This window comes from Chanodichthys erythropterus, chromosome 8 (genome assembly GCF_024489055.1).
Source record: "Chanodichthys erythropterus isolate Z2021 chromosome 8, ASM2448905v1, whole genome shotgun sequence".
In the NCBI taxonomy this organism is placed as follows: Eukaryota; Metazoa; Chordata; class Actinopteri; order Cypriniformes; family Xenocyprididae; genus Chanodichthys; species Chanodichthys erythropterus.
This window is the reverse complement of record NC_090228.1, coordinates 104,221-119,891: the sequence shown is the minus strand read 5'-3', so window position 1 is coordinate 119,891 and position 15,671 is coordinate 104,221. Positions and strand designations below refer to the sequence as shown.

The following is a 15,671-nucleotide window of genomic DNA, read 5'->3' as shown; positions in this document are numbered from 1 at the left end:
AATAATGTGAATAATTTTAATAAAATAAGTGAGATCATACAAAATGCATGTTATTTTTTGTTTAGTACTGTCCTGAGTAAGATATTTTACATAGAAGATGTTTGCGTTTAGTTCACGAGACAAAACAATAGCTGAATTTATTAAAATAACCCCATTCAAAAGTATGTGAACCATTGATTCTCAATACTGTGTGTGGTTACCTGATGATCCACGACTGTTTGTGTGTTTTGTGATGGTTGTTCATGAGTCTCTTGTTTGTCCTGAGCAGTTAAACTGAGCTCTGTTCTTCAGAAAAATCCTCCAGCTCCTGCAGATTCATCAGTTTTCAAGCATTTTTGCATATTTGAACCCTTTCCAGCAGTGACTGAATGATTTTGAGATTCGTCTTTTCACACTGAGGACAACTGAGGGACTCAAACTCAACTATTAAAAAAGGTTCAAACATTCACTGATGCTCCAGAAGGAAACACGATGCATTAAGAGCCGAGGGGTGAAAACTTTTGAATTCAAATATCAAGGTAAATTGTACTTAATTTTTCTGCCAGGAAACATGCAAGTATCTTCTGTTGGTTCTGAAGGGCAGTACTAAATGAAAAACAATGATATTTAAAAAAAATAAGAAAAACTGTGACATCTTCATCCTGTTCAAAAGTTTTCACCCCTCGGCTCTTAATGCATCGTGTTTCCTTCTGGAGCATCAGTGAATGTTTGAACCTTTTTTAATAGTTGAGTTTGAGTCCCTCAGTTGTCCTCAGTGTGAGAAGATGAATCTCAAAATCATTCAGTCACTGCTGGAAAGGGTTCAAATATGCAAAAATGCTTGAAAACTGATGAATCTGTAGGAGCTGGAGGATTTTTCTGAAGAACAGAGCTCAGTTTAACTGCTCAGAACAAACAAGAGACTCATGAACAACCATCACAAAACACACAAACAGTCGTGGATCATCAGGTAACCACATACAGTATTGAGAATCAATGGTTCACAAACTTATGAATGGGGTTATTTTAATAAATTCAGCTATTGTTTTGTCTTGTGAACTAAATGTAAACATCTTTTATGTAAAACATCTTACTCAGGACAGTACTAAACAAAAAATAACATGCATTTTGTATGATCTCACTTATTTTATTAAAATTATTCACATTTTATTATTATATTATTCACAAGTGGTTCACATACTTTTTCATGCCACTGTAGCAAAGAATAGGGATGGGTGATATGACCAAAATCTTAATTTTATTTCACAGTAACAATATATGGCATGGTTTCACAATTATCAATATCAGTTTTGATACCACAGCAAAAACTGAATTTCAAACTCTTTTGATGCTTTTTTTTACGCAAGTAGTATAGTAACTTTTATATTTATTTAATGTAAAGTTTATTTGTTTCTGTATACATAATTAGAAAATATAAAGTTTATCTAAAATAAAAAATGTTTTAATTAGAAATCACTTTTTTTTGGTGAACGATAAAACTAAAAGTGTAGTGTATCTTTCATCATTGTCATCACAAATGCACACAATCACTACACTAAACTGATGGAGACAGACAATGATTAACCTAATTATTTCGTCTCTACATAAACAAACATTTGCCTAGATGGGTAAACACAATCACAATTTGGAAATGTGTCCAGTTACATTTTCATAAAGCACCATGTTCAAAATTTAAAATGATTACATTTACAAAATGAGCCTGCATAGCCAAAATAATGAATAAAGTAATGGTCGGTGTTTAATACAATCGTTAATTTAAATAAATAATTAATGAATTAAAAAACATATATAACACAGTATTGTTCAATTTAGTGTTATACATATGTTATCATATTAATATGTTTTGTTCTAATGTCTCAAGTCACAATTTCAAGTTTACTGGGTTTAACTTGATTATTTGGTTAGGGTTTAAGAAGTGTACTAAAAAACTTTTTCACATGTGTTGTCAAAATGACCCACAACCTAATCAGTTTACATGTGAAGAAATCCATTTATTCACAAACTTCTCACGAGACGAGTGTTTGACATAGTATAAGAGGTGTTTGACAAATTATTTGGCATATCGTTTCAAATTATTCGGGGCGTGTCTGGTCTGAACTAGTTGATGCATGAAAACAACACCCTGATAAAGAGGTTGACTGTCTCAAAGTATTTTGAGTATTTTGAAAATACAAAAATACTCATATTACAGTTTTTTACGATTGCTTAAGCACAATTTTGAAATCAGGGCCCGGTTTGTCAAAACACTACACACAATTAACACAACCCTACACCAAAGTAGCACAACACTTCAGATCATTTGCAAAATGAAACACTTCATTCAAAACTTCACATTAATTTAACAAAACCCAACTTTGACACCGTATGGAACACACATGGTTCATTCAGATTCTGTTTGATTAATTTATTTACACACTGCTGTGCTCAATCTTAAACACTTGTAACTTTTATACTTTTCTAATTATATAGTCTGGGTTTGATTTTTTTCAGAGATATTGTTAGAGTAAAGTACATGAATATATATATATATATATATATATATATATATATATATATATATATATATATATATATATATATATATATATATATATATATATACAAAAACAAACAGATCAGTACTGCACATATTTATTTCTCACCACATTGTAAAACCATTCAATACATCCATGCCTTTCCAAAGGTTATATTTTGCACTGAAAATCAGAACATATTCTAAATACAATATATTACACGAGCAAAATAATTTGTGGAGACAAAACAAAGCATGATTTTAAATGAAAAAAAAAACACCTAAGCATCATCTCTTGAGCATCATCTGGCCATAGCACTTCATCCACATCACAGGCGATGTCCTCCCTCGTAAGACAGCAAGGGTAGGATCTTTTTGAAAGGTGAATCTATCCTTGCACAGATCCTGCATCAGTTCGGTCAGGCCTTCTCCATGGCTTGAATGAGGGATATCCTGATATAGGGCTGGAGATCTTAAACCTTCCACCACCATGCCAAAAAACAAAACAAAAAACTCCTCAATGGGTTTAAGGAAGGGACAGTATGGTGGAATGTATTGGAGTGAAAATTGTGGACGCTAATGAAACCAGTTTTGGACCAGAGCAGATAGGTGGAAATTTACATTGTCCCATATGACAATGTATCTCATCTGCTCTGCATCCATTTGGTCTTCTGCTGTGACGATTTTGTGCAGTCTGTCTAAAATGTGAATATGTGGGCCGTGTTGTAAGAGCCTAAGTTGGCATGCTGGTGGAGGACCACATTCTGCGTGATTGCAACATATATTGTGATGTTACCACTGCGTTGGCCCGGGACATTCAAAATGATGTTTCTCCCTCTCCCTCTTACTGCAACATTGCCTTCCATTTTGTTGAAGACACATAAACTCACCTTTTGCCTTTTTATAGTACTTATACCTGATTGTTGAGTTTATAGTTAAGCACCTAAGTGTCTGCACACCTGACGGCTGTGTTTGATCAGTTGGTTTATATGTGTGGTATTTTGGACAGCAGTGTCTTGAAGTGACATTATGTTAGATTTCTGTGTCTAATGTAGAGAAGTGTGTTTAGTGTTTTGCAAAACAATGTGTGTAGTGTTTTGCAAAAAGTGTGAGGCTGAAAATGTGCTTATAGTTGTGCAAATCTAGCATTGTGTTTTGCTCCTTGAGTGTAAGGTTTTGCTAATTGTGGGAAAAGTTTAATTTTAGTGTGTAAGCAATCGTAAAAAACTGTAAATGTATTTAAATACAAATTACATTTGATTTTTTTCCAAAGGCTTTAAAATACAAAATAGTATTTTGTATTTCAAATACGTATTTTAAATACACGTATCTGAAATACTGCCCATCCCTGTATATATATATATATATATATATAAACATCTATTATATTTCACTGCATGATTGTACAGACACAAGACCCTGGAGTTCCAGCCTCTCTCCCCAGAACCACTGCAGATGTGACAAGTCCTGCAGAGTCTTGCAGTACTGTCTCTGTAAGTAATTTCAAATTCTGTTTCAAAATTTGCATATTAACTGCCACAACTCACTAGTCACACAAAATAGCGCTAGCAGCTGACACATTTAAAAAAATAGAACAAATTTATCAATTTTATCCTATTTCCCTGACATTTTGAATGTGATAACCAGTAGCTTCCTAAAACACTTTCAAGCTGAAAAACAACAACAAAGTAAAGTCATGTCAGTGCTTGGCTCCTCTAAGCATCAACTTGATATTATATTTAAAGAATTGTAAACAATTAATGGTTGTTAACATTCATATATTTAAAAATAAAGAGATATTGTTAGTAAAATGACAGAAGAGAAGCTTTCTTGCTGTTGATGTTTTATATATAACACTGGCTTTAAGAATATTTATGTCATTTCATTCCTTTTTGGATGACAGTAGTGGTTAATACAAAGTTACCAGTTTTATTGTAGCAACAATCACTGTTATACCAATGGTATTTTGGTGAAACTCATAATAACCACAACAATTTTATGTAAATAAAGCTCTTATTAAACAAATGACCTTGCTAGACTAAATGTTTTGTCTTTTTCCTTCACAGACTGCTCCTTCGGGGGCATTATTGCAAGCTTCATCTGCAGTTCGACTTCATCGTTTGTGGTCGGAGACATTGCCACCAGAGGATCACAAGTGGATTGCCAGCAGACTTTTTAAAATGGGGCCCAAGGGAAAACCAGAGCTTCGTGACAACCTACAGCTCTGGTATTACCCACCACAGCCAGCACTTACATACAATCAGGCTCCAGCTCCAGACAGATTTTTTTGTCATGCGCTTTTGCTGTGGATGCCATACAAGCTGTGGAGGGTCAAGGTTCTCTGTCCCAATCCTACCTGCGGACAGCATCAACTTACAGGAGGCGGTCTGCACAAAAGGGCACGGCAGGTTTTAGACATCGATAGGATGTACAACATGGTCACAGAAACCCTCATCTGTACCAAGTGTAAAGCCTCTCATGTGTCCTGGAGTCAGACTGTCCTGCAACAGCTGGATCTGGGCCATCGCTCTGAGTTTCGGGTCATCCTCACGCGGAAGTAAGTACACTTTCATTCCACATCCAGTTGATAGCCCATCATCACATATTTTTGCAAATGATTTACAAATCAAATATGTAAAATGTATGAATGTGTGGATTTTTCTTATCCTAAGGTATGCCTGTGATATGCGGGTCATTCGGCTCCTGCGTGAGCGTGGACTAGGCAACAGTCCCACACGGGTCATCAAACAACTGCGTGAGAACCACAGCGAGGAGTGGCTGCAGCGTCTGGCCCGGTACACCACCCAGTGTGTGGACTTTCTCAATCGACCCGGGGTGTTGCCAATAAAATTCCAGGAACCCCCAGAGCCTACAGTGGTGCCAAGCTGCAAGTGGCTGCTCACAGTATACAGCCAAGACATCCTGACAAGGCTGGATGAAATCCATGCAAAGATAACATGTACATATGGATCAGTCTTAAAGATGGATTCCACTAAAAAGGTTAGCAGTGGATTTTTGTTAATTTATGCTATTTGCTATTATATTACTTTCAGAGCATGAGTATCATACTCTACATGATGTGATGTTTCATTATACTGCATGCTTCCTGTCATCCACCGCAGATCACTAAGAAGCTGGCTGGGACGGCAAGGGGAACGGGACTCTGGCTTACCTCTGTTGGCAATGAGTTTGGTCAGGTGCTCATAAGTGTGCTGACAGCCCAGGAAGGAGCGGGACTGGACATGATGGTAGATGGCTTGGTGAAAAGGTACCAGCAGGCTGGTGTGGATCCACCTGCTGTTTTGTACGTGGACTGTGGCTGCTGCACTGAGGTGGGCGAGACCAAGCTGAAAACCAGGTTCAGAGGTTGGCCAGATCTCATGATACGCTTGGACATCTGGCATTTTATGCGCAGGATTGCCTTGGGGTGTACAACTGATGCCCATCAGCTGTATCCCATCTTCATGTCACGGATGTCAGCGTGCATTTTTGAGTGGGATGCGGCTGATGTTGCTATGCTTCGCAAAGCAAAGAGAGAGCTGCTGATGTCCCAGGGTTGGCCTGCGCTGACAGATGAAGATGTCAACAAGCATCTTACCAGGGAGGAGCTGGCTCTCCATTGCCGGAGGAGGACCCATGGAGAGGAGACTACCATCCTTCTCTTTGAGCGGCTGCTTACAGAGCTCCTGAGCAGCAAGGGCAATGACTCCCTGGGTGTTCCTCTCCTGGACAGAGAAAGGATGGAGCACATCTGGAGTGTCCAGAAGAAGCACATCAAATGTATCCAAGACCCCCCTGGTGTTGTGCTCTATACAGAGACAGGGAGCTTAACCAAGGGAGGTGTGCTTCTGAAGACATACAGATGTGCCAGAGGCTCCACTTCTCTTGAGTCCTTTCATTTACACCTGAACCGTTTCATCCCAGGTATGTCTTGGTTACACACACTGTGCATGTGTAAAGAAAGAGTATTAAGTGTCTTTGTGTTTTTCATTAACACTCCCTAAACACTGTGTCTATTTATAGGGACCAGTGCCAACAGTCTGAACTTTCAGATTTATCTGTTGGAGGGACTACACAGGTGGAACCAGGACCGGGAGGCTGCTTCCCTGTCATCGGAGCCATCAGCTTTGCGCAGTTACACAGGAGAACTTGTTCACTGTGTGAACAGCAATTATGAAAAGCTGTTTGGCAGGAAAGTGGTCCCCACGTTTTGTCCCCCTGCACGTTACACTGGTAAGAGAATTTGTTATTGTTAATGAACATCTGTGTAATCTCAGTCTACCCAGGTGTAAAAAAAGTACACTTCTATAATGTACATAAAGTGCTCTATTTCTGCGCACTAACTTTGTACTTAATATACTAAAAAATGATTCTTTAGTACTAATTAAGATCATCTTAAGAACATCTAAGTGTACTCAACTGTGCTATTTTGAGACAGCATTAAATATGTGCTTTTAATATACTATCTCTGTATTTAAAAAATATATTTAGATACCACTTATAGTAGATTTGAACCCATAGTGTACTACAAGTGGTAACTAATTTTTTAAATACAGAGATAGTATATTAAAAGCACATATTTAATGCTGTCTCAAAATAGCACAGTTGAGTACACTTAGATGTTCTTAAGATGATCTTAATTAGTACTAAAGAATCATTTTTAGTATATTAAGTACAAAATTAGTGCGCAAAAATAGAGCACTGTATGTAAATTATAGAAATGTACTTTTTTTTCACCTGGGTATATATTACAATTGACCGTATAAATTCTACTATATCATATTTGATATGCAAATTTCTAAAGGCCCATTAATTATCAACATGACCAAAACTTCTGGAAACATGCCCTCTGTCGTCTGATTGCTAGTCCATATTTTTATTATAATTGTACAATCTTCTACCTTCAGCTGGTGCTTCATGTGTCTTTTTGCTGTGAAATCTTTATTGATTTTCAGAGAGTAATTGTTAGAATAGATTTTATATTGTTAGTAATATTTGAGAAACATTTACTGGACTGAAGCAACTTAGGTTTACTTTATTAGAAAAATCATGTTACAAGTAAATAGCAAATATGATCATCAGGCTTTTGAGGAACATTTATTTGTATGTCTCTCAATCATCATTGTATTTAATTGTGTTTATTGTTTTTATTTCAGGTGAGCTCATTGGAGTGCAGTATCTGTTCCAGCAGACTGGTCAGGCACTGCAGGACATGAATCCAGACTCTGAGCAGACTGCAGAGCTCATTGAGGACCTCAGTGTGGAGGAGCGGGATGAAGATGAGGGCTTCTGTGACATCAGCGAGGATCACACCATAACAGATCCAGAGACTGTTCTGTCACCACCCTCCTCCACCCTGACACTGGGTTCTTCCACCCTGGTCACCAGCAGTGCCACCTGCATCCTGGGCTCCTCATCCCCTTCACTGGTCCCTGACCCCACACATGGCCTCAGAAAGTCTCCATCACCTGGACCCTCAGGGACTGCTGTCCCAACTGTTTCACCTCTTCCATCGGAGCCAGAGGATGATGATGATGATGACGATGATGATAGAGAGATGGTAAATACCACTCCTTTGTATCTCTTTCAAATGTACTAGAATAAATCAAACAGTGTTGAATTAACATTTAGTGCTTTAAATCTATACTTTCCACATATTTAAAATTTAAAAGTACAGCCTAAAGTCATTAGTAAGCAGCAAATACTCATCAAGTCAAGTCAGCTTCATTTCTGTAGTTCTTTGTATTATACAGATGTGTCAAAGCAGCTTTACAGTGATAAACAGGAAAATAACAATTAATTATGGAATTATGCATCAAACAGATATGATGTAATTATTTTATTATGTGTTTGTGTTTTTAAACAGGCTGTTGACCACCAAAATGTGCCAGGATTCCAACATGTGGACAGGCTGGCGGAATATCTGGTGGAGCTTCGGAATCACACAGCTCTCAGCCTGACCAATCAGGAAGCCAACACCATTATTGGACTTTGGCAGAACCTGGATGAACGGGACAAACAACGTGTGGTCTACGCATCTCGATACCAGAGGAGACTGCTGAGTGGACGCTTCAGGGTACCAAAGAGGCCCACTCACCCTGGTGTAGAGAGCACCACCAGATGTGTGCTGGGTGCAAGCAGTGCACCTGCACAGTGGCCTGACTGTTGCCGTCTGGTGGAGACGATCTTCATCAGGCTTTGCTCTATCCATCCAAGTCCTCAAAGAAAGGGCAAGGGAACCCTCTCAAGATGGTCTTTGATCCTGCAAGACTATCGAAGGATTAGGCAGCTTGTTCTTGGTAATGGCTTGGTGATGGGAGGAACATCACTGCAGCTGGTGGAGGTGAACCAGAACACCCTGATTAACTGGCATAATAACAGACAGAAAAAGCAGGAGCTGTCTGTGCTGCTTCAGGGCATTCAGTTGCCTCAACACCTCCCCGAAGCTCAGGAGCCTCTCCAGGCTGCCAAACGCCTACGCACTGAGCCAGAACAACCAGGGGACCAGCACCAGTACAAGCTACCAGAGAGCACAGCAGGTCAGGCAAAGCAGAGGCAGACTTCTGTTGGGCGGCCCCCTCTCAGACCCAAGGCACCAGTGCAGAGCCAGATGTTGGTTACACCATCAGCACCTGGAGCATCACTGCAGATGGTACCAAATCTGCTTATACCTGCAGGTATCCAGGGTGTGCCGATGTTTCAGGGTGTGCCAATGTTCCAGGGAGTGCAAATGGTCCAGGGAATGCCGATGGTTATGCCAATTATTCAACCAATGTTACAGCCAACAGCTGTACAGGGCATCAGCTCGCACCCTGTTGCACCAGCTGCCAATCCAGGAGCTGTGCCCAAGAGACCCTACAACAGAACTGTAGAAGCAAACACCTGTAAAAAGTGTGGGCAATTTAAAACTAGCGCAACAGGACATAGCCAGTACAGAGGCAGGGTGTACTGCCCACAGACTGAGACTGTTACCAAAGAGGCGTGGTTAGAGGAAATGCGGAGGACCATTTCCAAATAATCTACATATGCATATATAGATATATATAATATTGTATATATACTGCTAATATATATTGTGAACAGTTGTAAATAGTTGAGTTCACCATTGGTAATACTTGTTTTGAATATTATTTACCTTATTTAAATTTTGAATGTCATTTAACTTTTTATTTATTGTTTTTGAAAACTTATTTAACTTTTCATTTAACTTATTTGTTTTTAAAAAAGTATTTAACATTTTATGCACCTTTTAATTTGATTTCAACAATTTATTATTTTATTTAATTTAGTATTCATTGCTGTTCTGTTGGCATGATTGTAAAATAAAAACAAATTGGCAAGTGATTGCTTTTTGAGTTTTACTTTTATAACACAACACACAGTACACTGCAACAATATAACATTTGTGTATAAAAAGATAATTTGTACATTTTGTTATTCTTGTGACAAACATTTTAGTTACTATTTTATGGGTTGCATCTTTATTCATTACAAATAACAGATTTGCAATAATAATAATAATAATATGACAACTACTAAATAATAACACAGTTCCATTGGTATATTTTATTTTTCATGAAAGAATATCAAAAACCACAACAAATAAAGTACATTTGTATATTTTATTAACGTTGGAACAGTTTGCATTCAAAAAATAGTTTATTTAATGAAATTACAACAAAATGAATGAAATTACAAAAAGTTGTCTTTAGCTGGATTCGAACCCCGGTCTTGGTGAGCACCTGCAATAGAAAACAGTGTAAATATAAATGGGCGATTTTTCCACACTAAGAAACCAGAAGTTGTCGATCAACTCAAATGCTAAGGAAGGAATAGCGTTAAATGTCACATTTCACCCTTTCTTTTCTTCATTTTTTCTTTCTCTTCTTCCCCTTCTCCTCTTCTTCCTTTCCCCTTTTCTTCCCTTCTTCCCCATCTTTGTTGGACTATTGTTCCCCAGCTTGAGCGCAGCGCCTTAGACCGCTCGGCCATCCTGACAAGAGGGCTGAGGGCGAGCAGTATTTTTGGAGCTCCACCGAATGGCAGACGATAACTGGAAGTTAGTGCTTCACCGCTCAGCCCAGCCAAAGCACATGCCTCGTTGGCGCAGTTAGGCAGCGCGTCAGTCTCATAATCTGAAGGTCGTGAGTTCGAGCCTCACACGGGGCAGGGTGGTGCCTTTTGGCGCACGAGAGCGTTTAGACGATAGAGCGGTTTCCTTTATTCCCTTTCGTGTGATCGTCCATTTCTCCTGGGGCCAAAAAGGCTCTTCGGCTCCCCTGGAGGCCAGACAGCATGACATTCTGAGAAAACGTGTGTCTTTTTCAAGTAGTTTCCCTGAATCTCATTAAATTGCGTGGCGTCCTCTGAAATCGTTGGACGCGCAATGCCCTTGAAATCCAGTGTTTTTGTAGGACTAGTGTGGTATAAACGCAGTCGTGGTATTGCTCTCCTGTTCGTGTAATGCGTGGCCGTGTCGTCGCAGTGCTCTTGTTAAGGTTTAAAATCAACTCGCCAGAGGGTTAAAGACTCCAGCCTGAGCCCACAGCCAAAGGTTAGCCTTGTCAGAAGTGGGATTCGAACCCACGCCTCCAGGGGAGACTGCGACCTGAACGCAGCGCCTTAGACCGCTCGGCCATCCTGACACGAGGGCTGAGGGCGAGCAGTATTTTTGGAGCTCCACCGAATGGCAGACGATAACTGGAAGCTAGTGCTTCACCGCTCAGCCCAGCCGAAGCACATGCCTCGTTGGCGCAGTTAGGCAGCGCGTCAGTCTCATAATCTGAAGGTCGTGAGTTCGAGCCTCACACGGGGCAGGGTGGTGCCTTTTGGCGCACGAGAGCATTTAGACGATAGAGCGGTTTCCTTTATTCCCTTTCGTGTGATCGTCCATTTCTCCTGGGGCCAAAAAGGCTCTTCGGCTCCCCTGGAGGCCAGACAGCATGACATTCTGAGAAAACGTGTGTCTTTTTCAAGTAGTTTCCCTGAATCTCATTAAATTGCGTGGCGTCCTCTGAAATCGTTGGACGCGCAATGCCCTTGAAATCCAGTGTTTTTGTAGGACTAGTGTGGTATAAACGCAGTCGTGGTATTGCTCTCCTGTTCGTGTAATGCGTGGCCGTGTCGTCGCAGTGCTCTTGTTAAGTTTTAAAATCAACTCGCCAGAGGGTTAAAGACTCCAGCCTGAGCCCACAGCCAAAGGTTAGCCTTGTCAGAAGTGGGATTCGAACCCACGCCTCCAGGGGAGACTGCGACCTGAACGCAGCGCCTTAGACCGCTCGGCCATCCTGACACGAGGGCTGAGGGCGAGCAGTATTTTTGGAGCTCCACCGAATGGCAGACGATAACTGGAAGCTAGTGCTTCACCGCTCAGCCCAGCCAAAGCACATGCCTCGTTGGCGCAGTTAGGCAGCGCGTCAGTCTCATAATCTGAAGGTCGTGAGTTCGAGCCTCACACGGGGCAGGGTGGTGCCTTTTGGCGCACGAGAGCGTTTAGACGATAGAGCGGTTTCCTTTATTCCCTTTCGTGTGATCGTCCATTTCTCCTGGGGCCAAAAAGGCTCTTCGGCTCCCCTGGAGGCCAGACAGCATGACATTCTGAGAAAACGTGTGTCTTTTTCAAGTAGTTTCCCTGAATCTCATTAAATTGCGTGGCGTCCTCTGAAATCGTTGGACGCGCAATGCCCTTGAAATTCAGTGTTTTTGTAGGACTAGTGTGGTATAAACGCAGTCGTGGTATTGCTCTCCTGTTCGTGTAATGCGTGGCCGTGTCGTCGCAGTGCTCTTGTTAAGGTTTAAAATCAACTCGCCAGAGGGTTAAAGACTCCAGCCTGAGCCCACAGCCAAAGGTTAGCCTTGTCAGAAGTGGGATTCGAACCCACGCCTCCAGGGGAGACTGCGACCTGAACGCAGCGCCTTAGACCGCTCGGCCATCCTGACACGAGGGCTGAGGGCGAGCGGTATTTTTGGAGCTCCACCGAATGGCAGACGATAACTGGAAGCTAGTGCTTCACCGCTCAGCCCAGCCGAAGCACATGCCTCGTTGGCGCAGTTAGGCAGCGCGTCAGTCTCATAATCTGAAGGTCGTGAGTTCGAGCCTCACACGGGGCAGGGTGGTGCCTTTTGGCGCACGAGAGCATTTAGACGATAGAGCGGTTTCCTTTATTCCCTTTCGTGTGATCGTCCATTTCTCCTGGGGCCAAAAAGGCTCTTCGGCTCCCCTGGAGGCCAGACAGCATGACATTCTGAGAAAACGTGTGTCTTTTTCAAGTAGTTTCCCTGAATCTCATTAAATTGCGTGGCGTCCTCTGAAATCGTTGGACGCGCAATGCCCTTGAAATCCAGTGTTTTTGTAGGACTAGTGTGGTATAAACGCAGTCGTGGTATTGCTCTCCTGTTCGTGTAATGCGTGGCCGTGTCGTCGCAGTGCTCTTGTTAAGGTTTAAAATCAACTCGCCAGAGGGTTAAAGACTCCAGCCTGAGCCCACAGCCAAAGGTTAGCCTTGTCAGAAGTGGGATTCGAACCCACGCCTCCAGGGGAGACTGCGACCTGAACGCAGCGCCTTAGACCGCTCGGCCATCCTGACACGAGGGCTGAGGGCGAGCAGTATTTTTGGAGCTCCACCGAATGGCAGACGATAACTGGAAGCTAGTGCTTCACCGCTCAGCCCAGCCGAAGCACATGCCTCGTTGGCGCAGTTAGGCAGCGCGTCAGTCTCATAATCTGAAGGTCGTGAGTTCGAGCCTCACACGGGGCAGGGTGGTGCCTTTTGGCGCACGAGAGCGTTTAGACGATAGAGCGGTTTCCTTTATTCCCTTTCGTGTGATCGTCCATTTCTCCTGGGGCCAAAAAGGCTCTTCGGCTCCCCTGGAGGCCAGACAGCATGACATTCTGAGAAAACGTGTGTCTTTTTCAAGTAGTTTCCCTGAATCTCATTAAATTGCGTGGCGTCCTCTGAAATCGTTGGACGCGCAATGCCCTTGAAATCCAGTGTTTTTGTAGGACTAGTGTGGTATAAACGCAGTCGTGGTATTGCTCTCCTGTTCGTGTAATGCGTGGCCGTGTCGTCGCAGTGCTCTTGTTAAGGTTTAAAATCAACTCGCCAGAGGGTTAAAGACTCCAGCCTGAGCCCACAGCCAAAGGTTAGCCTTGTCAGAAGTGGGATTCGAACCCACGCCTCCAGGGGAGACTGCGACCTGAACGCAGCGCCTTAGACCGCTCGGCCATCCTGACACGAGGGCTGAGGGCGAGCAGTATTTTTGGAGCTCCACCGAATGGCAGACGATAACTGGAAGCTAGTGCTTCACCGCTCAGCCCAGCCAAAGCACATGCCTCGTTGGCGCAGTTAGGCAGCGCGTCAGTCTCATAATCTGAAGGTCGTGAGTTCGAGCCTCACACGGGGCAGGGTGGTGCCTTTTGGCGCACGAGAGCGTTTAGACGATAGAGCGGTTTCCTTTATTCCCTTTCGTGTGATCGTCCATTTCTCCTGGGGCCAAAAAGGCTCTTCGGCTCCCCTGGAGGCCAGACAGCATGACATTCTGAGAAAACGTGTGTCTTTTTCAAGTAGTTTCCCTGAATCTCATTAAATTGCGTGGCGTCCTCTGAAATCGTTGGACGCGCAATGCCCTTGAAATCCAGTGTTTTTGTAGGACTAGTGTGGTATAAACGCAGTCGTGGTATTGCTCTCCTGTTCGTGTAATGCGTGGCCGTGTCGTCGCAGTGCTCTTGTTAAGGTTTAAAATCAACTCGCCAGAGGGTTAAAGACTCCAGCCTGAGCCCACAGCCAAAGGTTAGCCTTGTCAGAAGTGGGATTCGAACCCACGCCTCCAGGGGAGACTGCGACCTGAACGCAGCGCCTTAGACCGCTCGGCCATCCTGACACGAGGGCTGAGGGCGAGCAGTATTTTTGGAGCTCCACCGAATGGCAGACGATAACTGGAAGCTAGTGCTTCACCGCTCAGCCCAGCTGAAGCACATGCCTCGTTGGCGCAGTTAGGCAGCGCGTCAGTCTCATAATCTGAAGGTCGTGAGTTCGAGCCTCACACGGGGCAGGGTGGTGCCTTTTGGCGCACGAGAGCATTTAGACGATAGAGCGGTTTCCTTTATTCCCTTTCGTGTGATCGTCCATTTCTCCTGGGGCCAAAAAGGCTCTTCGGCTCCCCTGGAGGCCAGACAGCATGACATTCTGAGAAAACGTGTGTCTTTTTCAAGTAGTTTCCCTGAATCTCATTAAATTGCGTGGCGTCCTCTGAAATCGTTGGACGCGCAATGCCCTTGAAATCCAGTGTTTTTGTAGGACTAGTGTGGTATAAACGCAGTCGTGGTATTGCTCTCCTGTTCGTGTAATGCGTGGCCGTGTCGTCGCAGTGCTCTTGTTAAGGTTTAAAATCAACTCGCCAGAGGGTTAAAGACTCCAGCCTGAGCCCACAGCCAAAGGTTAGCCTTGTCAGAAGTGGGATTCGAACCCACGCCTCCAGGGGAGACTGCGACCTGAACGCAGCGCCTTAGACCGCTCGGCCATCCTGACATGAGGGCTGAGGGCGAGCAGTATTTTTGGAGGTCCACCGAATGGCAGACGATAACTGGAAGCTAGTGCTTCACCGCTCAGCCCAGCTGAAGCACATGCCTCGTTGGCGCAGTTAGGCAGCGCGTCAGTCTCATAATCTGAAGGTCGTGAGTTCGAGCCTCACACGGGGCAGGGTGGTTCCTTTTGGCGCACGAGAGCGATTAGACGATAGAGCGGTTTCCTTTATTCCCTTTCGTGTGATCGTCCATTGCTCCTGGGGCCAAAAAGGCTCTTCGGCTCCCCTGGAGGCCAGACAGCATGACATTCTGAGAAAACGTGTGTCTTTTTCAAGTAGTTTCCCTGAATCTCATTAAATTGCGTGGCGTCCTCTGAAATCGTTGGACGCGCAATGCCCTTGAAATCCAGTGTTTTTGTAGGACTAGTGTGGTATAAACGCAGTCGTGGTATTGCTCTCCTGTTCGTGTAATGCGTGGCCGTGTCGTCGCAGTGCTCTTGTTAAGGTTTAAAATCAACTCGCCAGAGGGTTAAAGACTCCAGCCTGAGCCCACAGCCAAAGGTTAGCCTTGTCAGAAGTGGGATTCGAACCCACGCCTCCAGGGGAGACTGCGACCTGAACGCAGCGCCTTAGACCG

At 43.2% G+C, this 15,671-nt stretch overlaps 8 non-coding genes across 8 annotated transcripts; all 8 read left to right on the top strand.

Moving 5' to 3' along the window:
- Nucleotides 1–10,607: 10,607 nt before the first annotated feature.
- Nucleotides 10,608–10,681, top strand: trnam-cau (transfer RNA methionine (anticodon CAU)). The gene has a single exon. It is a non-coding gene; the product is annotated as a tRNA-Met (tRNA).
- A 573-nt stretch (nt 10,682–11,254) lies between these two features.
- On the top strand, nt 11,255–11,328 carry trnam-cau (transfer RNA methionine (anticodon CAU)). Its single transcript has one exon. It is a non-coding gene; the product is annotated as a tRNA-Met (tRNA).
- Nucleotides 11,329–11,901: 573 nt separating this feature from the next.
- Nucleotides 11,902–11,975, top strand: trnam-cau (transfer RNA methionine (anticodon CAU)). Its single transcript has one exon. It is a non-coding gene; the product is annotated as a tRNA-Met (tRNA).
- A 573-nt stretch (nt 11,976–12,548) lies between these two features.
- Nucleotides 12,549–12,622, top strand: trnam-cau (transfer RNA methionine (anticodon CAU)). Its single transcript has one exon. It is a non-coding gene; the product is annotated as a tRNA-Met (tRNA).
- A 573-nt stretch (nt 12,623–13,195) lies between these two features.
- Nucleotides 13,196–13,269, top strand: trnam-cau (transfer RNA methionine (anticodon CAU)). Its single transcript has one exon. It is a non-coding gene; the product is annotated as a tRNA-Met (tRNA).
- Nucleotides 13,270–13,842: 573 nt separating this feature from the next.
- On the top strand, nt 13,843–13,916 carry trnam-cau (transfer RNA methionine (anticodon CAU)). Its single transcript has one exon. It is a non-coding gene; the product is annotated as a tRNA-Met (tRNA).
- Nucleotides 13,917–14,489: 573 nt separating this feature from the next.
- Nucleotides 14,490–14,563, top strand: trnam-cau (transfer RNA methionine (anticodon CAU)). The gene has a single exon. It is a non-coding gene; the product is annotated as a tRNA-Met (tRNA).
- A 573-nt stretch (nt 14,564–15,136) lies between these two features.
- Nucleotides 15,137–15,210, top strand: trnam-cau (transfer RNA methionine (anticodon CAU)). Its single transcript has one exon. It is a non-coding gene; the product is annotated as a tRNA-Met (tRNA).
- The last annotated feature ends 461 nt before the right edge of the window (nt 15,211–15,671 follow it).